At 45.9% G+C, this 27,557-nt stretch overlaps 1 long non-coding RNA gene across 1 annotated transcript; it reads right to left on the reverse strand.

Moving 5' to 3' along the window:
- Window positions 1–1,828: 1,828 nt before the first annotated feature.
- Window positions 1,829–27,200, reverse strand: LOC147081298 (uncharacterized). The gene is made up of 2 exons (XR_015076732.1): window positions 26,962–27,200; window positions 1,829–2,170 (listed from the first exon to the last, which is right to left on the reverse strand). It is a non-coding gene; the product is annotated as an uncharacterized LOC147081298 (long non-coding RNA).
- Window positions 27,201–27,557: the final 357 nt, after the last annotated feature.

Genomic DNA, 27,557 nt, shown 5'->3' on the forward strand with positions numbered 1-27,557 from the left:
GGTCAATAAAGTAATACAAACAGGGCACCGATCAACAGGTGTGAGGGGTGGAATCTGCTAAAGCTACAGCTTTGTTTGGGGCGGTGGATTGCAAGGTGACTTGGGCGAAGAGTGGTGGGAGAATTTGGCTATAGGCTGGCTTTTGGTCCTGGGTAGGGAGCGGGGATCTGGCCAGGGCAGAGGGTAGCGCCAGAAAGCAATGTGAAGCGGGTGGAGCTCAATCCTTTGCCCATCATTCCATCTTGTCCTTACCCGCCCTCACCAGATTAATGCTGGCAAACTAGTGAAGAGTACATGAAGTGAGAACTGCAATGGTGAGGCCTGAAGGCTACCAGGTGGCAGGGAACAAGCTGTGGAGTACACCAGAGCAGGCATAAGGGCAACAGTGAGGTCCTAAGGCTATGGCAGTAGCAAACAGGCTGGGCCAGGGTAGGCCAGAGGGTGGTGGTTGTGGGCCACTGGCAGTGGGAGGGGAGGATAGAATTATTTTACAACATATTTTACTTTTAATTTATTGTTCAACAAATTTGCGTGGAAGGCTTGAATGTTCTGAAGCAGCACAACCTGCGATGCCTCAAAGGGAAGAAACAGTGCCACCTACCGGGGAGACCAGATATTGCAGGATTCGAAGAGTTAGGAGAATCAGTAGGAGAAATGTGACAAAAGTGTGATGGCAAAAGTTAGTGTTACACAACGGAAAGTGCATGTCACAAGATGTACTATACAATAGGTCAATTAAGGTGCTAGGAGACTGGTGACAGTGCAGCTTAACAGGTGGGAAGTAGCTTTTATTAAGGCTTTGTCGATTTTTGTTGAAGTTTTTCAACAATATGTTGCCCACCAGTTATTGAAAAATAATTTATTTTAATTGTTTAGATTATTTTATATATGTTTGCAATACTTAATTGTACAAAATATGAAATAGATGCTATATCTCAGTAGGACTTGGCTATATGCATGCAACTGGTTACCAGGGAAACATGAAAAATGTATAATTAGAAGCTCTAGATGAGTAAATGAAAAATAGAACTTCATTTCATGTTCTTTGAAATATGGATGCAGAAGCATTAATGCTTTTCCCTCACTAAGCTGATTTATGACTTATGAATATGACTATTTTATGACTCTTTACTCCGAATAAGGATTGCTCAATGTAGACTGAGACAAAAATTGGAAGTGCTGGTCCCTGTGAAACCAGTGAAAAATACCTTTCCCTACTCCTATATTTGTACTACAAGAATTCATCAGAATTTAACTAGTCATCCTCGGGGGAGCTCATTGAAATGCCATTATTTTCTTCAGTTTTACTACTGAAAAATAAACAGCAATAATACAGATTAGAAAGAAACAACTTGCATTTATAGAATTCCTTTCACGTCCTCAGATGTCCCAAAGCACCCACTTCACTTAACAACAGTGACTACACTTAAAAATAATTTACGTAGACAAAGGTGGCAGCCAATTTACACACAAGGTCCCACAAACAGCAATGAGATAAATGACCAGTTAATGTGTCTCTTTTGGTGTGGTTGGTTGAAGGATAAATGTTGGCCAAGATGCTGGAATGTGTTCCTGATGCTCTTCAAATAATGCCATGGGACCTTTTTTAAGTCCACCTAAACAGGCAGACGGGGCCTCGGTTTAAGATGACACTTCTGATAATGCAATACTCATTCTGTACTGCACTGAAGTGTCAGCCTAGATTTTGTGCTCAAGTGCTTGGATTGAGGCTTGAAGCCACAACCTTCTGATTCAAGCAAGAGTGCTACCATTGAGCCAATCTGATTGCTCTTGCGACTGAATTTTCAAGATGTGTGTTGTACATGAATAGTGTAAAAAGGCCTTTTATTGGAAAGGATAAGGAGAAAGGGTGACTAACAGATACCCAAATATTTTACATCATGCATCAATATCCACACTGTTTTCAAAGTTTAAAATAGTACAATTTTTCTAAAGGAACTTCCATTTCAAGGTACATTCGTAAATCACCCCAGAAGAGTATTGAGATTTTTGTGATTTGAATTTATCTGGAATATCCCGTTAGGATTTTTGGGGCTTCACTGATATTTGTCTTGTGCTCCACTTCAAAGATCACTCCCATAGTGAGTCTTCATTCCTTACAATTCAGAGTGCAACTTTTAATGCACAAAATCTGGTAATGCAGTGTATCCTAGGGGAAAAATTTAAATAATTGTTACTGTAATTAGATCAGAAAATTGGAGCATTGTATTCTCCTAATCTTTGGATAATGGAAGAATAAACACTATTATGCCAGCTATAAATTAAAATTATTAAAAAGTAGGCAGCAAATTAAAATCCGTCTTGGATTTTACTTGATTAGTAAACTTAACTGACAACATAAATGTGAAACTTAGAATCAGAATCATAGAAAAGTTACAGCCCAGAAGGAAGCCATTCGGCCCTTCGAGCCCATGCCAGCTCTCTGCAACAGCACTTCAGCTAGTCCCACTCCCCTGTCCTTTCCCCATAGCCCTGCAAACTTTGCTGACTCCCTTACGAATATCAAACCTGAATCAGCACCTTTAATGCAAACTTATGATTGAGCTATCATTTAACGACCATAGTATCTCCAAGACACATAAACTGCCCTACATGAAGAAAATAAGTCATAAGAACATAAGAAATAGGATTAGGCCATTTGGCCCTTCTGAAAATCCAAGTACACCACCTCCACTGGCTCCCCCTTATCTATTCTGCTAGTTACAGCCTCAAAAAATTCTAACAGATTTGGCAAATATGATTTCCCTTTCATAAATCTGTGTTGACTGCCCAATCCTATTATTATTTTCTAAGTGCCCTGTTACTACGTCCTTAATAATAGATTCTAGCATTTTCCTTACTACTGATGTCGGGCTGTAGTTCCCTGTTTTATCTCTCCCTCCTTTGTTAAATAGTGGGGTTACATTTGCTACCTTCCAATCCATGGGAACCGTTCCAGAATCTATGGAATTTTGGAAAATGACAACCAATGCATCCACTATCTCTATAGCCACCTCTTTCAAAACCCTAGGACGTAGGCCATCAGGTCCAGGGGATTTATCGGCTTTCAGTCCCATTAATTTCTCCAGTACTTTTTTTTACTAATATTAATTTCTTTCAGTTCCTCATTCTCGCTAGACCCTTGGTTCTCCACTATTTCCGGGTAGTTTTTTGCGTCTTCTTCTGTGGCGACAGACACAAAGTATTTGTTTAATTTCTCTACCATTTCCTTATTTCCCATTATAATTTCTCCTGCCTCAGCCTGTAAGGGACCCACATTTACTTTTGCTAATCTTTTTCTTTTTACGTACCTATAGAAGTTTTTACAATCTGTGTTTATGTCTCTCGCTAGTTTACTCACATTCTATTTTCCCTTTCTTTATCAATTTCTGGGTCCTCCTTTGCTGAATTCTATAATCCTCCCAATCCTCAGGCTTACTACTCTTTTTGGCAACATTATAAGCCTCTCCCTTTGATCTAATACTACCTTTAACTTCTCTTGTTAGCCACGGTTGGACCACTTTTCCTGTGGGGTTTTCATGCCTTAAAGGAATGTATATTTGTTGTAAATTATGTATTAATTCTTTAAATGCTAGCCATTGCTTGTCTACCGTGATACCTTTTAATGTAGTTTCCCAATCTACCGTAGCCAATTCGCCCCTCATACCTAAGTAGTTTGCTTTGTTTAGGTTTAAGACCCTAGTTTCGGATTTAATTAAATCACTTTCAAACTCAATATAAAATTCTATCATATTCTGGTCACTCTTCCCTAAAGGCCCCTTTACTACAAGGCTATTAATTAACCTTTTCTCATTGCACAATAGCTGATTTAAAATAGCCTGTTCCCTAATCAACAGAGAAACACATACAGCTGGGAGATTCTATCTCTCTGCATTCAGTAATCAAGTTTGAAGTGACCAGACACACTGCATTAGATATTAAAAATATTTAGATTTATGATTTGAAATATGACAGTGCTCCTATCTATAACAGCCTCTTTAAAGCTATATAAACTACTCCCCACCCACCTGCCTTTTCAATGATCTGTCGCACAGTTTACATGTTTCTCTTGCATTTCATCATGGGGAGTGGGTGGATGAATGACTAGTTATAAAAAAAAGTAAAATAAACCTGTAACATGATTTGTCTGACTTTCTAACGGTGTTTTCCCATTCCAAAGATTACACGGTGAGCTTAGTACATTCCATTATCATTATAAAATCGGTTAAACAAAACTCCTCAAATGTGTAACTTTAGTGTGCATCACATTCTAGTTTCACACTTGCATAATCGTGTGCGTTACACTGCATCAAACTAGCAAAGTGCCAGACCTAGAATGTGTCCATTGGCCATAGGTTTCCTAATTATGTAAAGTAAATACTGACCGAGCAATGCTGATTTAGTGCAATTTAACTACACAGGTAGTGCAACTACTAAGCAGCAAAAAGTGTGCCAGTGAAATCCAGCAAGTGGAGTAAAACGTTTTTTCAAAATTATTTCGGGGCCACCTTGACTTCTCACTGAGACAAGGATATCTGTTTATCCCTCTCTCCTATTTAATTCCATGTGGGGGAATCACTGGAAAAGTTGGGCCTTGTGTGTTGAGGGGTGGGGGTAGAATTCCTGGTTGAGTGGCACAATTCCTCAGAAGGTTGGACCACAGGGCAAGTCCGATGCATCTGGAGATTCAGCAGCAACAGTTTCTTTACCATGGTTCTGCAATGGGCCTGTGACCCCATTCCTAACAGGCGTTCATCCAGTCCTTTCTTAAATCTGTCACAGCGATCTGCTCCACCATGCCCACTGATATCTATTCCACGATTCTATCAAAAAAAAATGTCCTATATACTTTCAATGCCTTTGTCTTTAAGCTGTGCCACTTAGTGTTTGAATCCTGTGCCCAGAAGAAGAACTTTCCTGGATCCAATTTCTCCATATTCATTAAAACCCTTGACTTTGTGACAAAAATGAAACCATTCTCTCTTGTTTTTGTCTCGGAGCTGTCCTTTTAAATCAGTCACATGCATGTCATTTAAAAAGTATACATAAATCAAGACAAATGTTGAGGTTTGTTGCCATGGTTACAGGCTGGGGGGAAAAAAAGCAAGTTTTGTATTTCAAATAGATTAATGTTGAGATTTGCCAGTTTGTTGCCAAGGTTACAGGCTTGAGAGCGATAGCAAGCTATGTATTTCAAATCTATTCACGCTGTGTGATGGCCAGCTATTTTTGATTTGAGTGTTAATTATTCAAACAAAATGCTTTTGAAACAAAATGTTGGAAATACGTAACAGATCAGTCAGCACTGATGAAGAATCCATACCCAAAGTGCTAATCTTTTTCTCCTCCCGATACAAAATATCTGGGATTGGGTGGGGAAGTGGCAATGAAGTCGAAGATCAGCCATGATCTTCTTAAACGGTGGAGCAGGTTCGAGGGGCCTTACGGTCTACTACTCCTCCTATTTCTTATGTTCTTATGTTGTGTACTTCCAACATTTGCAGTTTTATTTTAGATTTGCAGCTTTTCAACTTACAGCTTGTGAAGGGTTCAGCTTGAAAGAGCTGGGGTTCCAGCAGTTGGTTGGAATAATGCAAGCTACCAATAAAACTTCTATTTCAAAGGCTTACATCTTAATTGAATGAGCAAGGCTGCACCAACATATCTGCCAGACTATACTTTACCACCAGAGGATGCTGTTGGTTTGTAGAAAAGGCTGGCTATTGCCAGTTACCTGTATCTTTCCTTTTCCTTACATTAACAGTTGCTTTTATCATTAGCTATTAGATTTACTGATCATCCTTTGCAGTGATAAATTACATATAAAGTCCACTTTCCAAAATCACAGCCCATCTGATGCTTCGTGTTTAAAGATTTGATGGGGCAGATACCGAGAAACCATTTCCTCTGGTGGGGGAGCCCAGAACAAGGGGGCATAACCTTAACAATAGAGCTAGGCTGTTCAGGGGTGAGGTGAGGAAGCATTTCTTCACACAAAGGGTAGTGGAAATCAGTAACACTCTTTCCCCCAAAAAACTCCTGCAGCTGGGCATCAATTGAAAATTTCGAAACTGAGACTGACTGATTTTTGTTAGGCAAGGGTATTAAGGGAGATGGAATCAAGACGGGTAGATGGAGTTGAGCTACAAATCAGCCATGATCTAATTGAATGACTGAACAGGCTCGAGGGGCTGAATTATCTACTCCTGATCTTATGTTCCTAGGGTTGGCAACTCTGGTTGGATGTATACCTGGAGGTCTGATCACTGGATGTCTTTTATTTATTTGTTCCTGGGATGGGGGGTGTCAATGGCAAGGCTAGCATTTATTGCCCATCCCTCATTGCGCTTGAGCAGGTGGTGGTGAGCTGCCTTCTTGAACCGCTGCAGTCTGTGTGGTGAAGGTATTCCCAGTGTACTGTTGGGGAGGGAGTTCCAGGATTTTGACCCAGCGATTGATGAAAGAACGGCAATTATATTTCCAAGTGAGGATGGTGTGCGACTTGGAGGCGATGGCGTTCCCATGCGCCTGCTGCCCTTGTCCTTCTAGGTGGTAGAGGTCGCGGGTTTGGGAGGTGTTGTCAAAGAAGCCTTGGTGAGTTGCTGCAGTGCATCTTGTAGATGGTACACACTGCAGCCACGGTGCGCCGGTGGTGGAGGGAGTGAATGTTTAAGGTGGTGGATGGGGTGTCAATCAAGTGGACTGCTTTGTCCTGGATGGTGTCAAGCTTCCTGAGTGTTGTTGGCGCTGCACTCATCCAGGCAAGTGGAGAGTATTCCATCACACTCCTGATTTGTGCCTTGTAGATGGTGGAAAGGCTTTGGAGAGTCAGGAGGTGAGACACTCGCCACAGAATACCTAGCCTCTGACCCGCTCTTGTAGCCACAGTATTTATGTGGCTGATCCAGTTAAGTTTCTGGTCAATGGTGACCCCCCAGGATGTTGTTGTTGGGGGATTTGGCGATGGTAATACCGTTGAATGTCAAGGGGCAGCAGTTACACTCTCGCTTATTGGAGATAGTCATTGCCTGGCACTTGTGTGGTGCAAATGTCACTTGCCACTTATCAGCCCAAGCCTGAATGTCATCCAGATTTTGCTGCATGCGGGCATAGACTCCTTCATTATCTGAGGATTTGCGAATGGAACTGAACACTACAATCATCAGCGAACATCCCCACTTCTAAGCTTATGTTGGAGGGAAGGTCATTGATGAAGCAGCTGAAGATGGTTGGGCCTAGGACATTGCCCTGAGGAACTCCTGCAGCGATGTCCTTGGGCTGAGCAGTTGGTAAATGTTACTGCGTTTACCTTATAAAGGTTGGGTCCCCTGTAATTGAGCCTTGCTTGCGGTTTTGGCTAGTAGCTGTCATGCGAGTAATTTGTTTTGCACGTAGAAGATGTTGAAAGGCAGAGCTGCAGCCCTGTTTACCAGAGTCAGATGCTCTGAGATAAGTTGTACCAGTACAACTACAACACTGGCATCTACCTGACAATGTGGAAAACTGCCCAGGAACATCTTATCCTCAACGTAGAGAATCAATCAAATGCGGCAGATTAGCCTAACGGCGGCCTCCTACTAATAAATAGTGATTGAAGGATTCATCAATAGTGCCAGCAAGTAACAACTAATTAACAACAACTTGCTCACCGACACTCAGTTTGGGTTCCACCAAAACCTTCAGTTCTGGGCCTCACCACAGCCTTGTTTCAGACATGCACACAACAGCTGAAGGCTAGTAGAGAAGAGAGTAGCTGCCCTTAAGAATTTCTCAGGGCAATTAGGGATGGGCAATAAATGGGCCTTGCCAGTATCGATCGCATGCCAGGAGCAAACAACAAAAACCCAGAACTGTAGGGGGAAGTGGCAATCGATGGCAAGAAATTAGTTGTCAGCATTTCATGATATCAGAGGGAAGCCCCAGGCACCCCAAATATTCTTACCAGACTTGAAGCAATAATTACACAACTGTTCAGTATTCAGGATGAGAAAGTAGCTCGTGTGGAGAGTCTGCTGCTCATTCTAACAACTGATGTAATGTTTTCTGTCATGCCATAAATAAATAGCACCACAGTAATGGCTGTAAAAAAATATTCTATTATCAGCATACCAACCATGTTTACCAAAGTCTTGCAGAGCCTTCGATACAACGTTCTGTGTCTAGTCATCATTTATGTTTGAAATAAATTAATTAATTAATGGTTCTGCATCTTCTGGAATATTCATGGGGGAAAAATTGGGTTGCTTAACGGGGCGCAAAGCCCCTGGGCGCAGTGCCGCTAATGCCTCCCGCGGATTTTAGCGGGGGGTTAGTGGCGGCGGTAGCAGCGCAGCGCCTCCAGCGATGATGTCATCGCTGTGCGCAGCGCCCTGACTGCAAACTTCGGTCGCGTCCCCTGACCCACCGCCGGATGATAAGTCCGACAGGATCAGGGTGGCGTTTTTGCGGTTGCGGTTGTGGCGGCGCAAATTAAAGGGCAGGTGCTGGGTGGCCTTTTTTTTTGGCAACCTACCTGCACCTGCCCCCTTCCGCTTTTTTGTGCGGGCTGCGATCGGTGCGGGCTGTTTTCTTGGCACCCCGCTCCCCGGTGGTCCAGCAGGGCCCCGGTGCATACAGGCCCCTCCCCTTTAATCAGGGGAGGGAGGTCTGCAATATTGTGGTGCTAAGTGCTGATGCGCGTGGCGCTGTTGCACGTAGCACCATGATATTCAATGGTAGTGCCCCAGGAAGGAGGGGGAGTGCTTTCAGTAGCGCCCCGCCTCCTGCTTGGGGTGCTACCACTGAATATACGGCGCAGGGGCGTTAGCTTTTTCAGGGCAAAGTTAGCGCCCCAAAGGAGGTGCCACCGAATTTTTCCTCCATAGTGTCAAACACCCACCGTGTAGCATTGCCCAATGTTGCCATTGATGATGCTTCCAAGAGTCTCCTAAAAGGATACTGAAGCTGATGAAGATATGATTAACATGGAGGAATCGCAGGGCTAAATCTGCATTCTAGCAGTTTGTGTCACAGCACACTAGTACAGCAATGCGTTATCGCACCCCCACCTCCTGCTCTCCTATCCTTAATCCTGTCTGGTTCTACACTTGGCTTAAAGTGACAATCCTAGCTATGCCATTACTTTGTCACACTTTCCTCTGATTTTCTTAAATGAGTTTGGCCTTTGATATCTCACTGGATTCGCTCGCGGCCCTGTGTAGTTGCATGGTCCTAACACAGCCTTTGGTGTATGAGCCTGGTGGGGGTATGTGTCGGAGTAGCGGGGAAGGACACTGGCGTGAAGCTTTACTTCTCTCCCGAGCTGCTAGTAGCAGTGCCCGGATGATTCATCTTTCATTCCGGGAGACTCCCGGACCAGCCAGAAGGGTTGCCAACCCTATCTGATACAAAACCAGAACATGCTGGAAATACACAGCAGGTTCAGTTAAGAGAAAGCAACAACTTCAACAACAACAACTGTAAGGGGTTTTCTCCGATACCGGTCCCCCGTTACACACAGTTCTTGGACGTCAGGATTTATAAGAACAAAATACACACGGCACAGGGTTTTGGTTCAACCTTTGATTCATTCGTTTATTGAACACACACACGCAATTACTTCCCCAGTATAAATCCCTATGATTTATACTAGACTAACAACCCCAAAATACAAACCCCTACGCAAGGGTCATTTGCATTGACACAATTAAACCCGTCCGCGATTTGACTGTTACATGTAAAGTTACCCAGACTCAATCACAAAGCCCTTATTGTGATCTGACTGAAACTCACAAACTTACTCAGACTCAATCACAAAAGCCCCCTCTATGATTTGGCTGAAACATACAATCCCCACTCCCGATCAGCTGTCCCTTGGAGTTGATTGTAGTCCCGAATCTTTCTGTTCACTGTTCTGCCGTCGGCTTCCCCCCACACTGTCCTCGAAGTGCTCTTACTTTAAACCAAAACCAACTTTCAGTATTTTCTGGCCCTCTCTGAGCATGCAATGGCCATATCAAAATGTGTGACTTATTCCTGGTATTGTCCATTGATTTGAGATATCTTTTTGACAATGCAACCCTCCCAAAGTGACTGCATGTGCGAAGTTGTACTTATGTTTATTCAGCGCCTTTAATGTAGAGAAATATCTCGAGGTGCTTCACAGAAGCGTAATTTGACAAAAATGGACACTAAGGCAAAAATGGACGCCAAGCCAAAGAAGGAGATATTAGGAGGGGTGTAAAAGTATCCTCCGGACTCAAAGGAAAACCGTAAACAATGCATGCAGGGCAGAACTAGGCCAATATCCATTAATAATCACTATCCAAAAAAGAGCCACCAAATTTTGGAAACACCTAAAAATGAGCAACCCCCACTGCTATCATTACGAAGCCCTGAAATGCCAAGAGAGGACCATAAAGAAGAATACCCTCAGTCAACTAGTCCTGGGACTCAGTGAAGTAACTACTAACACTACTAACAATAACCAGCCCCAGGACAGTGACAGCGTAACACAAAGAATTCGACCCAACACAATCGTCACTAAGCAAAAGGAAAAATATCTGTCATATTGGGCAGAAACAACAAAAACCCAAAACAAACTCAATTGCTACTTGGCCCTAAACAGACAATACAACATGGCTGATTACCTGACCATGGTAAAGGATAGCAAACTGAGAAAAACCTTGACAATGTACAGACTTAGTGAACATAGCCTGGCGATCGAAAAAGGTAGACACAGGCAGACCCAGCTACCAAGAGAGGACAGGATATGCTCTCACTGCAGTCAGGGAGTGGTGGAGACAGAGATGCACTTCCTCACAGCTTGTAGAAAATATCAGGGCATAAGGGAGAATTTCTACCCAAAATTCACAAAAATATGCCCGGAATTCAGAAATTTGAATGACAACCAAAAACTCCCATACCTACTAGGGGAAGAGAGAAATTGTGTAACCTTAGCGGCACACTATGTTACAGCTTGCCATAAACAGAGGGACAACCAATAAATATAAGAAAAGAGTATATACAAATTATATGAATGTATATTTATACACTCAGGGATATATCTGTTTATACACTGTATGGATAGATCTGTATTTTTGTGTTCAACCATGAATGTTTTTTGATGCTTTGACAACATAAGATGTACCTTGTCATGCCAATAAAGCGATTTGAATTGAATTGAATTGAATTGACTTAAAACATGGTCACAGAGGAGGGTTTTAAGAAGGGTCTTGAAGGAGGCGATGGAGGTGGAGAGCCAGAAAGGTCAGGGAAGGAATTCCAGAGCTATAGGGCCTGGGTGGCTGAAGGTACGGCCACCAATGGTGGGGTGAAGGGACTGGGAGGTGCACAAGACATCAGAGTCAGAGCAATGCAGAGTTCTCGGAGGGTTGTAAGGCTGGAAATTATTAGAGATGGCGAGGGGTGAGGCGCTGAAGGAATTCACATGAATTTAAAATTTGAGGTGTTGGAAGACCGAGAGCCAATATAGGTCAGCGAGCATCTTACTTTGGTACATTCCAGCCTACGCCCAGTATTTCTCCAACTCTTGGCTCTCATGCCCCTACCCCCGTGCAAATCCCCACTTGGTGGCAGAACTTTCAGCCATCTTGGTTCCACCCTCAGGATCTCCCTCTTAAACCTCTTTGTCTTCCCTCCCCATCTTTAAAAACCTCCCTTTTAGACTGTGCCTTTGGCTAACTCTCAAATTATCGAACACTTGAACACTTTTTTTTTTGTTAAAGGCTCTTTACAAATGCATGTTGGTTATACAGAACTACAGAATCAAATGACACTCCTTTATATAATGGATGACTCCTTTATAAAATGGATATCAGAGCGAGGACATGGATATGAATTGTAACTGACGAACGGGAAAGAAGCAGAGGATAGCGGCTAAGGGAGTTGGGTTGAAATTGGAGAGGCATTGCTTGGGGTGCCACAGAGTTCTGTGTAGGGACCCTTGCTTTTACTACTATGCATATGAGAAAGATTCCCTATCTCCGAGGTTATTATTTACAGAAGACAGCAAGCTAAATGGGGCTGTGGTGTCTGTGGACTTAAAGGAGGCAATGAAGATCTTACTAAAGGACGTTCACGGGGCTTGCACCTGTGCCAAACAGTGGTAAAACATGGAGTGATACAAGGTGCTGCATGTTAAAGATAAAAATGGGTGTATGAACTCCAGGAATGGGTAGAAATTACCAAGGGGCAAATTGAGAGACCTGGAGGTGTTAGTTCACTCATCATGTCTAAACATGTGAACAGCCAGTTGTCGTGATGCATATAGGCACTAACGATATAGGTAAAGAACGGGATGAGGGCCTAAAAGCTGAATATAGGGAGTTAGGAGGTAAATTAAAAAATAGGACCTCAAAGGTAGTAATCTCAGGATTGCTACCAGTGCCACATGCTAGTCAGAGTAGAAATAGAAGGATACTTCAAATGAATATGTAGCTAGAGGAATGGTGCAAGGGGGAGGGATTCAAATTCCTCGGACATTGGAACCCGTTCTGAGGGAGGTGGGACCAGTACAAACCGGACGGTTTGCACCTGGGCAGGACCGGGACCAATGTCCTTGGGGGAGTGTTTGCTAGTGCTGTGGGGGAGGGTTTAAACTAAAATGGCAGGGGGTTGGGAACCTGAGTAGGGAGACAAAGGAAAGGGAAACAAGGATAGAAGCAAAAGACAGGAAGGAGAAAAACAAGGGTTTAAAACAAACATGACCACAGTAAATAATAATTCTAAAAGGTCTAAGAGCGTTAAAAAAACAAGCCTGAAGGCTTGGGGGGAGAAATTCGGTTGGTTGCGCCAGCGATTAGCACCTAAAGAGGCCGAGAAGTGGGGCATTAGCCAATTTTCGCCTGTGCGCAGTGAACCCAGCGCCTCTTGCTATATTGAGTGGGTTTTAGCGCCGGCGCTAAATCTTAGCGCCCACTTGCGGGCGCAGGCAGATAATGACGTCATTTCAGTGTGCAACGCCTTTTTGGCGCCCTGGACCCGAAATTGAGTGGTGCCCGCCTCCGTTCCGCCTGGCGCTAATAGTGACAGCTTGCTGGAACGTTCCCAAGTCCTTCTCGGGCTAGGGGGGCGCTAGTTAAAGGGGACTGCACTAGTATAAAAGCGGAAGCCATTTTGGGTGGGCATCTTGCTGGTTGTTGGAGAGAGTTGCTGACCTTCAGTGGGAATGCACAGTTTTCATTGAGCCAGCGGTGCCTTTGGACCTTCAGCCCTGTCCACAACAGTTTGCTGGTGAGATATTACTGCGTCTTACTTCTTTCACATTATAATGGGAGCTGCTTTGGAGGGGAACGTCCTGCTGGCTGAACATATGGCAAGGGCACAGAGGCAGAGGGAGAGAGGGCCGGGAATGGCCAGAAGGAGGAGGGGCAATGGACGTCGCCAAATGCGACCGTACGCTGCCAGGGTTTTCAGGCAGCAGGTGTCATACATTGCCATGTCGGAGGAGCAGTGTATGCGAAGGCTCCGATTCGGAAAGGATGTGGTGACTGAGCTGTGCCACCTGCTTGCTGAAGATCTGCAGCCGCGGTTGCAGTGCAGGACTTCTGTCGGTGGCCGTCAAAGTCACTGTTGCCCTAAACTTTTTCGCCAGCGGCTCGTTTCAGGCAGCAACTGGGGACATTGCAAATATTTCTCAATTTGCGGTGCATTGCTGCATCCGGCAAGTTACAGCTGCCCTATATAGAAGGAGGCAGGAATTAATCACCTTCCATTTGACCCTGGAGAAGCAGGGGGAGCGCTCACAGGGCTTCGCGGCTATAGCGGACTTCCCCATGGTGCAGGGCGCCATTGATAGCACACACGTGGCTTTGCGGGCGCCATTACAGAATCACGAAGAGTTCCGCAACCGCAAGGGCTTCCACTCCCTCAATGTGCAGCTGGTCTGTGACCACCGGCAGATGATCATCGCGGTCAACGCCCAATTCCCTGGCAGCAGCCACGACGTGTTCATCCTGCGGCAGACCTCAGTGGCTGACCTTTTTGAGGCCCCGGCTCACCCACGAGGCTGGCTTCTTGGCGACAAGGGCTATCCTCTCTGCCCATGGCTCATGACCCCGCTCCGTTTGCCCAGCACCCCGGCAGAAGAGCATTACAACACCAGCCATCAGGCGACCAGGAACATTGTGGAGCACACAATCGGTGTGCTCAAGCAGCGGTTCCGTTGTCTCGACCATTCGGGGGGAGCCCTGCAGTACTCGCCGGAGCAAGTGTCGCGCATCATTGTGGTCTGCTGCATGCTCCACAACCTGGCCATCCGACGCACTCAGCCAATGCCAGCCGACCTTGAAGGTCCAGCAGAGCAGGCGGACGAGGAGGAGGAGGAGGAAGACAGGAGGGGTCCAGAAACTGGAAGGGCCGTCCATCAGAGGCTCATAAGGACTTGGTTCTAGGCCCCTCTGACGGAATGCTGGGTGTAATTGGAACAGTGCCCTCCGGTTCGCCCAAAGCCTATGAAGGCCACCATGCTTGTAAATAGTCTAGAGTTCCAGTGTAAATATAACATTTTCTTTATTTTCCAAAAAGTGCTTCCTTCCAGCATGACAAATCAATGGCAACAGAAAGCATAACTAATGAACTAACACATAACTGTCTGGCAAACCCGCGACACTACCCAAAACATGACTAACATTCACAGCAGGTGTAGACGGCCTTGAATTCTACAAATGAGACGCCTCAACAGCTCCCTCTACTCTTTACCCCTTGATGGAGATCTACTTCTCTTACGAGATCGGCCCCTTCCCTCCCTGCAGCTCCTCCGTAATTGGACCCCAGTGGCTGCATCAAGGCTGGGGCACGCCTGCTGAGTGTCCGAAAGAGCAGAAGCCCCTGAGGGACGGCCTGGATGACCTCTGGGCTTGAAGGGCCCGGATGCTGACTGCTCCAACTGTGCATGGTTGGAAGCAGTCTGTCCTGCAGGTGGTGGCAGCTGCAGTGGAGACGTGCCAGCGGTGGCATCAGGAATGCTTACATCCTGAGAGCGGACACCTGCTCCGTGGTCGGCCGACGCACTGGCACTCTGACGGGGCAGCACCGCAGCATGCGCCACAATCGGCTAGTCCACAGATTGATGGCCTGCTGTGGTGCTGCAAGGGCCCCAGGTAATCCTGCCTGATCCAGCTAGGGTGGCAGCAGTCAGTGTTCGCGTGGTCTCAATCTGCGTATGCAGGAGGCCAGCAAGTGACTGCGTGGCAGCACTGAGCACTTGCGTGGCAGGTGCCAGTGCTTCGGAGAAGCCCTGGACAGTCCTTTCCACTGCTTCGGACAAGGCCGGGACTGTCCTTTCCACTGCTTCGGACAAGGCCGGGACTGTCCTTTCCACTGCTTTGGACAAGGCTGGGACAGCCCTTTCCACTGCTTCGGTCAAGCCCTGGACAGACCTTTCCAGGGCTGCCCCGAAGCCCCGGACAGTCCTTTCCATTGCTGCCCCGAAGCCCTGGACAGTCCTTTCCATTGCTGCCCCGAAGCCCTGGACAGTCCTTTCCATTGCTGCCCCAAAGTCCTGCACACTCTTTGCCAGTGTGTCGATGGAGTCAGGCATCCTCCCCACTGCAGCCATCAGCTCAGTGTGCCTGAGCCGAGCCTGGGCGCTCATTTCTGAAAGGCTACGCACCTCCTCTGCACTCTGTGCAGCAGTCATCGTGGCCTGCCTCGCCCTCCGGGGAGACGGCCCCCGAGCTTCCCTACCCCCCTCGCGTTGCTGCAGCCCACTGGTTCCTGCAACTGGTTCCTCATCAGAGACCCCCCCCCGCCTCCCCTCCAGGGAACTACTATCCCCAGTCTCCAGATGGGCTGGCTCCCCTGAGGCTGGCACGGATGTTCTGGCTTCCTCCTGCTCGTCGCCTCTGGAGGCAGTGGCACTGGCAGCTTGAGGGCCCGGCTCCGGAGCTGGTGATGCAGCATCTGAAAGCAGCGAGGTTGAAGAGTGGCTTTAGCGAAAGGACAGGGTGGCAGCAAGAGATGCAAGATTGCTGCAATGCTATGACATGGGTCCAGAGTGAAAAAGCATGCTGGTGGGGGGAACAAGTGGAAGGAGACAGCTCAAAAAGGTGAGGACCTTACCATCGCTGTGCACAATGGGGTCGGCAGCTCCAGTGGTGACAGGACCAATCATACGGCCTCTAACAATCTGGTGGACCCTCTCTTCGAGATCCGTGAGAGTCTGGAGTTGAGGACGTCCTCCTCCGGTGCGAAGCTGCTCCTTGCGGTTCCTCGCCAGCTTGGCCTGCAGGAGAAAGGAAGGGAAGTGATGAAACATGATGCCCTGAGTTGTCATTTCATGCCCCCCATGGTGGAAGAGCCCTTACATCATGCCCTGAGTTTAATGTGCATGTGTGTTCCCAGAAAGGGCCATGGGTGCTTGCTGACAGATGGCCAATGGGGCATCGCGCACCCTCTGGTCATAAAGTCAGGTGCAGATGGAGGGATGAAGAAGTTTGCCGAAACACCACTCACCCTCACGACCCGAGTGAGGTTGTTGAATTTCTTCCTGCACTGCACAGGGCTCCTGGTCACCATGCTGTTGGAGTTGACCTTTTGAGAAACTTCCCTCCAAGCTCTTCGGTATTCCTTCTGATTAGGCCTCCTGCCATTGTTGAGGTACAGCACATCTCGCCGGCGCTCCACTGCGCCTACCAATTCATCCAATGCCCCATTGGTAAAGCACTCCGCTCACTGCCTCACCCTCTCCATCTTCTCAAAGTTTGTAACGCCACAGAATGGGCAGCTCAGATTTTGAGGCCTACAAGGCGCAGAGTGTGGCTGCTGATCCTTACTGACCCACCCCTTTAAGAGCTGGCCGGCGTCTGAAAGTCTCGTGGTCATCGGTAATTGACAGCACCTGCGCTGCGCCCGCCCGCCCCGATATTGAGTAGCGCCGCCAGGTTAGCGCCTTAGGAGTCCCGTGTAATGCCTGATTTTGCGCCTCAATCACCTTTAGGGGCACTGCAACCCAATATCGCGCGAGGTGGCGATAAGTTGCGTCTGGCTATAAAATTTGTGCAGCGCCAATTCTAACGCCCCAAGCGGGGCTATACCCAATTTCTAGGCCTTTGTGTCTTAATGCAAGGAGCATTAGTAATAAGGTGGATGAATTAGCAGCGCAAATAGAGGTAAATGATTATGATATGATTGGGATTACGGAAACATGGCTCCAGGGGGACCAAGGCTGGGAACTCAACATCCAGGGGTATTCAATATTCAGGAAAGATAGGCAAAAAGGAAAAGGAGGTGGGGTAGCATTGCTGGTTAAAGAGGGGATTAACACAATTGTAAGGAAAGATATTAACTCTGATGATGTGGAATCTGTATGGGTAGAACTGAGAAATACCAAAGGGCAGAAAACATTAGTGGGAGTGGTGTATAGACCCCCAAACAGTAATGCAAAGGTTGGGGATGGCATTAAAAGGGAAATTAGAGAAGCGTGCAATAAGGGCACAGCAGTCATCATGGGTGACTTTAATCTACATATAGATTGGGATAACCAAATTAGTAACAATACTGTGGAGGAGGAATTCCTGGAGTGTATACGGGATGGTTTCCTGGACCAATATGTCAAGGAACCAACTAGGGATCAGGTCATTTTAGACTGGGTATTATGCAATGAGAAAGGATTAATTAGCAATCTTGTTGTGCAAGGCCCCTTGGGTCGAAGCGATCATAATATGATAGAATTCTTCATTAAGATGGAGAGTGAAGTAGTTGACTCAGAGACTAAGGTCCTGAATTTAAATAAAGGGAACTATGATGGTATGAGACGTGAGCTGGGTAGGATTGATTGGGTAATGTCACTCAAAAGGTTGACGGTGGATAGGCAATGGCAAACATTCAAAGATCGCATGGATGAACTATAGAATTTGTTTATCGCAGTTTGGCATAAAAATAAATCAAAAATCAATAAATCAACCGTGACTAACAAGGGAAATTAGGGATAAAATAAGATGCAAAGAGAGGACATATAAATTGGCCAAAAAAACCAGCAAACCTGAGGATTGGGAGCAGTTTAGGATTCAGCAAAGGAGGACAAAGGGATTAATTAAGAGGGGGAAAATAGATCATGAAAGTAAGCTTGCAGGGAACATAAAAACTGACTGTAAAAGCTTTTATAGATATGTGAAGAGAAAAAGATTGGTGAAGTCAAGCGTAGGTCCTTTACAGTCAGAATCAGGGGAATTTATAATGGGGAACAAAGAAATGGCAGACCAATTAAATACATATATTGGTTCTGTCTTCACAAAGGAGGACACAAATAACCTCCCAGAGATGTCGGGGAACATAGGGACTAATGAGAGGGAGGAACTGAAAGAAATCAGTATTTGTAGGGAAATGGTGTTGGCGAAGTTGACGGGATTGAAGGCGGATAAATCCCCAGGGCCTGATAATCTACATCCTAGGGTACTTAAGGAAGTGGCCCTGGAGATAATAGATGCATTGCTGGTCATCTTCCAGAACTCGATAGACTCTGGAACAGTACCCATGGATTGGAGGGTAGCTAATGTTACCCCACTATTCAAAAAAGGTGGTAGAGAAAAAGCGGGGAGTTGTAGACCGGTAAGCCTGACATCGGTAGTGGGGAAAATGCTAGAGTCCATTATTAAAGATGTAATAGCAGAGCACTTGGAAAGCAGTGACAGGACCGGACAAAGTCAACATGGATTTACAAAAGGTAAATCGTGCTTGACTAATCTACTGGAATTTTTTGAGGATGTAAAATTAAGGCACATGGGATTGGGGGCAAGGTATTGACTTGGATAGAGAACTGGTTGGCATATAGAAAGCAAAGAGTTGGAATAAATGGGTCGTTTTCCGAGTGGCAGGCAGTGACTAGTGGGGTACCGCAAGGATCGGTCCTAGTACCCCAGCTGTTCACAATATATATTAATGATCTGGACGAGGGAATTGGATGTAATATCTCCAAATTTGCAGACGACACAAAGCTGGGTGGGAGGGTATGCTGTGAGGAGGATGTCGTGAAACTCCAGTACGATTTGGAAAGGTTGGGTGATTGGGCAGAAACATGGCAAATGCACTATAATGTGGATAAATGTGAGGTTATCCACTTTGGTGGCAAAAGCAGGAAGGCAGATTATTATTTGAATGGCAATAGATTGGGAGAAGGGTATTAGGTCCGTGTATCTTAATGTTGTGTCCTTCAATAATCAGACAACAGACTGCAGGGAACGATTCAACAGGTGTGTACTGAATGAGGGTTACTCTAGAACTAACTGTACAGATCACTACTCAGGGTTTATGTACAGGTGTGGTCACTGCCGGTACCACAGTATACAGGAGCTGTAAAAAGTAGTTCTCTCCCTTAAGGTTACATTACATACATTACAATTCCTCCCCTTTTAGATTAACAGTACCATAATACTCATTTAACAATTAACATTTTTAATATACAATGTTATATGAAAATAGTCCATTCATATATTCAGTCTCTGGGGAGGCTTCCTGATTCTTTCTGGATAACGCCTTTCCCGAGTGTCTCGCTCTTGGTGCGGAAGTGATTCTAGCACCCTGTCGTCAGTTGATTCATCAGCTTCCAATGCTATTGTTTCTGAGGTAGATGCGACCTGTACGTCGGGTTCCTCACCAGGTACGTATGGCCGAGACATGGGGTTGACTCGTTCCTGTGACTCTAGGATCTGGTCAGCATGGCATCTCACAATGTTCTCCCCAACATCCACTGTGTACATTAGTGGCCCCTGCCGTGTGCATATCGTTCCTGGTTGCCATTTCTCTGTTTGGTAGTCGCGGGCTAAGACTGGTTGCCCTACATTGAAGCTCCTTGTCGGCTTCTCATTGATGTGCTGGAATTGCTTACTCTCAACATCTCTTCGTACATTTGGTCTGAGCAAATCCAGACGAGATCTCAACCTTCGGTTAAAGAACACCATGGCCGGGGCCTGGTTGGTGACTGCATGTGTCACTTTTCTGTAGGCTAACAGGAAATTGTCCACCTTATGCTGTAGTGGAATGTTGTCATCGCACATGGCCTTTACTGCTTTTTTAAAGGTTTGTACAAACCTCTCAGCCAATCCATTTGTGGCTGGATGATACGGGACGGATGTGTAATGCCTTACCCCATTCCTTTTCATAAATCTTCGAAACTCTTCAGACACAAACTGTGGTCCGTTATCAGAGCAAATCTGCTCTGGCAAGCCGTTCCTGGCAAAAATGGTCCGTAGGACTGCAATAGTTTTCTCCGTGGTGGTGGAGGACATTTTGATCACCTCAGGCCATTTCGAGTGTGCATCCACAGCTATTAAAAACATTGAGTCCATGAATGGACCAGCAAAATCAATATGCACCCGTTGCCATGGAGATGAGGGCCACTCCCATGGGTGTAGAGGGGCATGTGGTGGTGCATTTTGGACCTTCTGGCATCCTGAGCAGCTCTTTGTCAGGTCCTCGATTTGCTGATCGATCCCCGGCCACCACACATAAGCCCTAGCAAGGCTTTTCATTTTCACCCCTCCCAGATGGCCTTCGTGAAGCTCATTGAGCACTCTCTCCCTTAACTTGGGTGGAATTACCACTCGGGATCCACACATCAAGGTCCCCTGGCATAATGACAGCTGTTCTCTTCTGGATGAGAATGCTGGCAACAGTGAGTCGCCATGTGCTGGCCATCCCTTCACCGTCAAATCATATACCCGAGACAGTGTCGGGTCATTTCGGGTCTCCTTCTCTATACCAGCGTTAGTTACTGGCAAGCATTCAATTATAGTCGAATGAAATATTTCGACAGGATCCACTGCTGGTGCTTCCTCCGCAGTAGGCAGTGGCAGGCATGATAGCCCATCAGCGTTTCCATGCTGTTTCGTGCCCTTATACTCGATTTCATATTGGTGCGCCCCTAGAAAAAGGGACCATCTTTGTAGCCGTTGCGCAGTCATCACCGGAACGCCCTTCTTTGGATTAAAGATGGAGACAAGTGGTTGGTGGTCAGTCAGCAAGGTGAACTTCTGCCCGTGCAGATAGTGATTGAACTTTTTCACTCCCCACACTAGGCTGAGGGCCTCCCTGTCAATCTGGGCGTAGTTACGCTCGGCTGAGGTTAGTGATCGTGACGCAAAGGCTATTGGCCTCTCTGAGCCGTCCGAGAATTTGTGCGACAGCACCGCTCCAATGCTGTAGGGTGACGCATCACATGCCAACCGAATTGGTAATGCCGGGTTGTAATGGGCCAATACCTCTTTCGATGTGATTAGTGTTTTGCTCTTCTGGAAAGCTCGTCTACATTCGTCACTCCACTTCCATGGCACCCCAGTTTGCAGTAGGGTGTTCAGTGGGTGTAGTATTGTAGACAAATTTGGCAAGAACTTATGGTAGTAGTTTACCAGCCCGAGGAACGACCTCAGTTGTGACACATTTTCCGGTGCTGGAGCCTTGGCTACTGCCTCAATCTTCTCTGGGGACTTATGTAACCCCTCTTTATCGATAACGTGGCACAATACGAGATCTGTTTTCTAAAAAACTCGCATTTGGGGTGGTTAGCTCGGAGCCCATATTCCTGCAATCTAGTGAGCACCTGCTCCAGGTTGGCAAGGTGATCACTGTCATTTTCGCTCGTGACCAGGATGTCGTCCAAATAACACTGGGTCCCTGGGATCCCTTGCAGGACTTGTTCCATTGCCCTCTGCCAAATAGCCAGAGCTGATGCTACCCCGAATACCAGCCGGTTGTATTGGTTGAGACCTTTATGAGTGTTGATTGTGAGGTATATTTTTGATGCTTCTTCTACCTCCATTTGCAGATACGCCTGGGCCAGATGAATCTTAGTGAAGCGTTTCCCTCCAGATAGCGAGGCGAAAATATCTTCAATCCGCAGAAGTGGATATTGTACGGTGTGAAGGACCGGGTTCACTGTTACCTTAAAGTCCCCACAGATGCGAACCTTCCTTGGTTCCCCAGGCGTGCTGCTCAACGACTTTTTCATCACAGGGACGATGGGTGTAGCCCACTCGCTCCAGTCTACCTTGGACAGTACACCTGAACATTCCAGACTCTCCAGCTCTGCTTCGATGGCTGGGCGGATCGCATAAGGTACCGGTCTGGCCTTAAAAAATTTTGGGCTTGCGTTTTCTTCAATTTTAATCATCGCTGTCATGCCTTTTAGTGTTCCGAGTCCTTGCTGGAACACTGCTTTCGCGTCAGTTAGGATCTTTGACAGTCGCCCAGGTGTGACGTCGTCATCCTTTTTGTCAGCCACAGTCAGTGCCTGTATGGAATGCCAATCTAGCTGTATCTTCCGGATCCATTCACGTCCTAGTAGTGGTAGTCCTCCATCTGGCAATACATATAGGTCCATTTTTGGTGTTTCCTTGCCGTTATATATAACGTTCACCCTTATTTTTCCTTTGGGGTAGACTTTTTGCCCCGTGTACGTCTTCAAGACAATCTTTGTATCTCTCAAGGGTATATGTGAGAATAGCCGCTTGTAGTCCCTTCAGTTTATGACTGTTAGGGCTGATCCTGTGTCCAATTCCATTTTCACTTGGACTCCTACTATCTTGAGCGTGACCCAGATAGCTTGGTGATCCTCCGTTTTGATCACATTATGTAGTTTCAGACAACCCAGCTCCTTGCTTCCGGAGTCTGTATCACTCTTCTGTTCGTCTGAACTACTCTCCGTCACCTTATGTACCTTCTTGTACTTCTCCTGTGGAGATTTCTTGCTGCTGGTTTTCTTTCCCCACCTGCTATGTGTCCTACTTTTCCACACTGTCTGCACACTTTGTCCTTGAACCAGCAATCATTATGGTCGCGTGTTGTTCTGCCGCAGCGATAGCACTTCACTGTTCCGTATAACATTTCATTTGTGCCATATTCTTGCGGTCTCCGTTGTATCTCTGCAGTGCCCCGTGCTGCTGCTTCGTGTGATACTGCAATGCTGAAAGCCTTGTCCAGCGTAAGATCCTTTTCTGATAGAAGCCATTTCTGGGTTCCTTCACTTTGAAGCCCACACACAAACTTGTCCCTTAAAGTATCTGCTAGTCCCGTTCCAAACTGGCAGTGTTTCGATAGCTTGTGCAGTTCCGTTAAATACTCAGCATTACTTTCATCTTTATGCTGGTTCCTTTTGTGAAACTTAAATCTTTCTGCTATCAGCAGCGGTGTGGGGTTTAAGTGGTCCTGTAGGATTGACACTATGTTTTCAAAATCCTTTTCTACTGGCTTCTCTGGGGTTACTAGGTTTCGTAGTAAGCCATACATTTTTGCACCCATTGAATTCAACAATACCAGCGCTTTCTTGTCATCTGGCACTTCATTCGCCTTGCAGTATACTTCTATGCGTTCGACATATGTCGTCCAATCTTCGACTTCATTGTCGAACGCTGTGATACTGCCACACTTCGGCATTTTTGGGTGTGGTTAGACTGGCTTAAAATGGCGTCTCCCGCGCTTTCATTTCTTCCCCGCTGTGGCTTAAAATGGCGTCTCCCGCGCTTTCCTTTCTTCCCCGCTGCGGCTTAAAATTGCGTCTCCCGCGCTGCTGCCAACGCCGCTCTCGGCGGTCCTCGTGGCAAATGGCGACGCCCTGTGGGTTTTGTGCGCTGCTCCTGCGCTGCTTCCAACGCCGCTCTCTGCGGTCCTCATGGCAATGGCAGTGCCTCACGTTTTCCTGCGCGCCTCTCTCCCCCGTTGACGCTGCTCGGCCCTTGAACACCGGCTGCGCTCTGCTCTCTCTCGTCTCCCTGCCCCGTTGACGCCGCTTGGTCCTGATCACCGGCTGCGCCCTGTGCGCTCTGCCCTCTCTCTCTCCCCCATTGACGCTGCTCAGCCTTTTTCTGTGCTGCTCGGTCGGGCTCTAGCCCGTCGCTGTCCGGGAAGGGTCTGCGCAGTACCTGTTGCCAGCCCATTTCGCTGGACCACCATGACGGGAAAGCCAAGCCTGGCTCTCGACAGCCTCCCCTGCGATGCTCAAATCTCCGCTGGATGACTGGGCGGTTGCCCGTGGTCGACGCCCGTGCTTCTAGACTCGACCTTCTTCCACTGTTCTCCAGAAGCGAATCCCTGGGAGGTGGTGCAGAGTTGCAGGTAGGTTCGAATCTGCCTCGTCGCCAATGTTAGGTCCATGTATCTTAATGTTGTGTCCTTCAATAATCAGACAACAGACTGCAGGTAACGATTCAACAGGTGTTTACTGAATGAGGGTTACTCTAGAACTAAATGTACAGATCACTACTCAGGGTTTATATACAGGTGTGTTCACTGCTGGTACTACAGTATACAGGAGCTGTAAAAAGTAGTTCTCTCCCTTAAGGTATATATACATTACATACATTACAAAGGGGAAGTGCAAAGAGACCTGGGTGTTCTTGTGCACCAGTCGCTGAAGGTAAGCAAGCAGGTGCAGCAGGCGGTTAAGAAGGCAAATGGTATGTTGGCCTTCGTAGCAAGAGGGTTCGAGTACAGGAACAAGGATGTCTTGCTGCAGTTGTACAGGGCCTTGGTGAGACTGCACCTTGAGTATTGTGTGCAGTTTTGGTCACCTTATCTGAGGAAGGATGTTCTTGCCATGGAAGGAGTGCAGCAAAGATTCACCAGGCTGATACCTGGGGTGGCAGGAATGACGTATGAGGAGAGATTGTGTCGATTGGGCTTATACTCACTGGAGTTTAGAAGATTGAGAGGGGATCTCATCGAAACCTATAAAATTCTGTCAGGCCTGGACAGACTAGATGCAGGAAGGATGTTCCCGATGGCTGGGGAGTCCAGAACCAGGGGTCATAGTCTAAGGATAAGGGGTAAGCCATTTAGGACTGAGGTAAGGAGGAATTTCTTCACCCAGAGAGTGGTGAACCTGTGGAATTCTCTGCCACAGAGAGCGGTGGAGGCCAGTTCATTAAATATATTCAAGAAGGAGCTGGATATATTTCTTAAGGCTAAAGGGATCAAGGGATATGGGGAGAAGGCAGGGACAGGGTACCGAGTTTGGATGATCAGCCATGATCTCATTGAATGGCGGAGCAGGCTCGAGGGGCCGAATGGCCTACTCCTGCTCCTATCTTCTAAATGGTGTGAGCTGGCAATAAATGAAACTAACATGATGCTGGGGTTTGTTGGCTAATCAGTTAGTTCAAATCCCAAGAAGCAATGCTGACGTTGTACAATGCATTGGTTAGGCAGCACCTCGAATGCAGCATATAGTTCTGGTTGCTTTGACATATATGGATCCTCCAGATGGTAGAAGCAGTGGAGAGAAGAGCAGCAAGGCTGATCTCTGGTGTTTGATGGGCAACACAGCCTCAAAAAGGGGACCTTATATTTAAAGGGACAAAGGTAAACATGGGACAATACTTTCAAATATATTGGGTCAACAGTACATAATGGCAAAAGTTCAAGGTTATGAAGAGGCAATTTAAAGCAGACATCAGGCAATACTGTTTTGCAGAGGATCAACAGCTGGAGTGGTGGCTGTGGTCAGGTCACTGGCCTCGTACACGAAACAATTGGATGTTGTAATGTGGAGATTGTAACTTTGGTATTTTGGAAGGATGAAATGAAATTGGTCAATGGTAATGGTTTTTGAGGTCAACATAAAAGTGCCATTAAACAGGAAATGGACAATTCTAACTTTGTTGCTCGTCCCTACAGCTGGTGAGTATTTTATCAAGTGATTCAGGTTTCCTGTTTGTCATAAAACAGTTAGAGGATTAATGCTGCCACCTGGATAACTAATCAAATGGATCAGATTATGCTAAGCCAACTTCCCATGGTAATGCAAATCAACCATTTCCAAGGGAATTGAGTATAATTTGCAAACTGAGATATTCAAATTGGCCAGCCTGACTATCAAATAGTGCATTGTTCTTTGTCCTTCCTCTGTCTAAGTTTTAACACAATCGGAATTGGAAACCATGGGGTTTGCAACTTTCAGATACATTCATACTTCATTGATGGAACTTGGAGTGAATCGCTGCTGAATTTGTTTTAGGTTTAGAGGCTCAGTTAACATTTGCACCTCCAGAACCCAATCTGAGGTCGTGAGGAATAGTTTGATGATGATGATATGATGTCATGATGCTCCTGTACCAAACCAATCTGTCCAACGTGTTTTTTTTAGATTAAAATTATTACATTATCCCCAGAAGGAAGAAACAACTTGGATTCTTTTCAGCAATTACATTTTTGGTCTATTGGATGTGAACTGTGCAAGCATTTGTTTGCAGTCTGATATCTAGTTCGGGGCTGAAACTAGCAGGTGCTCGGGATAGAAAGTCTAGCCAGCAGATTGATTCTAACAGCCATTGGATCTACCCAGATTATAAAGCACCTTTAGCGTTGCTGTGAAATGGGGGTTACTGCTTTACAGCAATGCTAAAGATGGTGTATGAATGCACCCCAAGAAAAGAGTAAGAAGTACTTGGGGGTATGGACCAGTAATGGCTTTTTACAGGATTAAAGACGAACAGTGGGCTAGCACTCTGCCCTTTTCACCTTTGCGAATTAGGTTTAAGTTCTTTGGTTGTGATGGTTCTAATTGAGATAAGTTTGAGCAATCTCCCGCTCTTGGTGTGCCCATGACATAATACTTCAGCACCAATTGGCACTAATTTAGCATTCTGAGTCAGAGGGTCCACAAGGATGGCTAATGCAATAAATGAAAATATTGCAGCTTTTTGGGGGTTCAAACACATTTTTGCAAATACATGATACTGATAAGTGCAAAAGGTGGAATGATATTCCTTTCACTGTTCCTGATCCCCCTTATCTTAAGTAAAAATGTCCTGTAAATGTTGAGAGCAGGACACAAATTGTTCACTTTATTAATGCAGAGCTATTACTTGCTTACTGCGATTTACAGTGGGATGTGAGATCCATTATGGTGAATTCAGTTCTTTTACTCAAGTCTTCCTTGTGGAGCCTGCGATGCCTACCCTTGGTTAGCTGCAATTCTTGCAATAGGTTATAGAAAGACACTTCCTTAGTTTTATGTTCTTTGTACTATACCTTGGAAAGCTGTCTTGGATAGGTGAGGCGCTGGCATTCCTGAAATATTTCTCAGTTGTTGCTTTTGTGTAAACTGGGATGGAGCATAATATCTTCTTCCAGTCCAAACTCTACTTTTACTGTTTAATTCCTGGCCATTTCCTACTAATGAATATGGATAATTTCACAAAGTAAGTAAAATTCTCAAAGCTTTGAAGTTTCTTTTCAAAAAGGTACTAACTCAGTCATACATAAAATCCTTGCCAGTGTATTTCTTCTTCAAATGATTCAGAACGATTGCATAAGTAGCTTATATTTTTATATATATCAAAAGAAATTATTTTTAAAAATACAATTTTTTTTAACATTTTACCACAAAAAACTTGCACTGGATTTCTGTTTTACACTAACTGAGGCAAATGCAGGTGAATGAACTGATTGGCCAAATAAGATTTGGTGAAGTCCTCGGGAGTCGGGTTTCCTAACCTCTATGGGATTGTATGGCAATTCACGAGAGATGTGGATGATGAAGGCTATCCGGAGCACAAAAGCTTTCCTATCCAGTAAACCTTTACTGTTACCCCATTATGGTCATACAAGTGTTTCTTAAATGATTT

The sequence above is a fragment of the Somniosus microcephalus genome, unplaced genomic scaffold (genome assembly GCF_052327205.1).
Source record: "Somniosus microcephalus isolate GS21.2 unplaced genomic scaffold, FLI_Smic_1.0 scaffold574, whole genome shotgun sequence".
NCBI classification, from domain to species: Eukaryota; Metazoa; Chordata; class Chondrichthyes; order Squaliformes; family Somniosidae; genus Somniosus; species Somniosus microcephalus.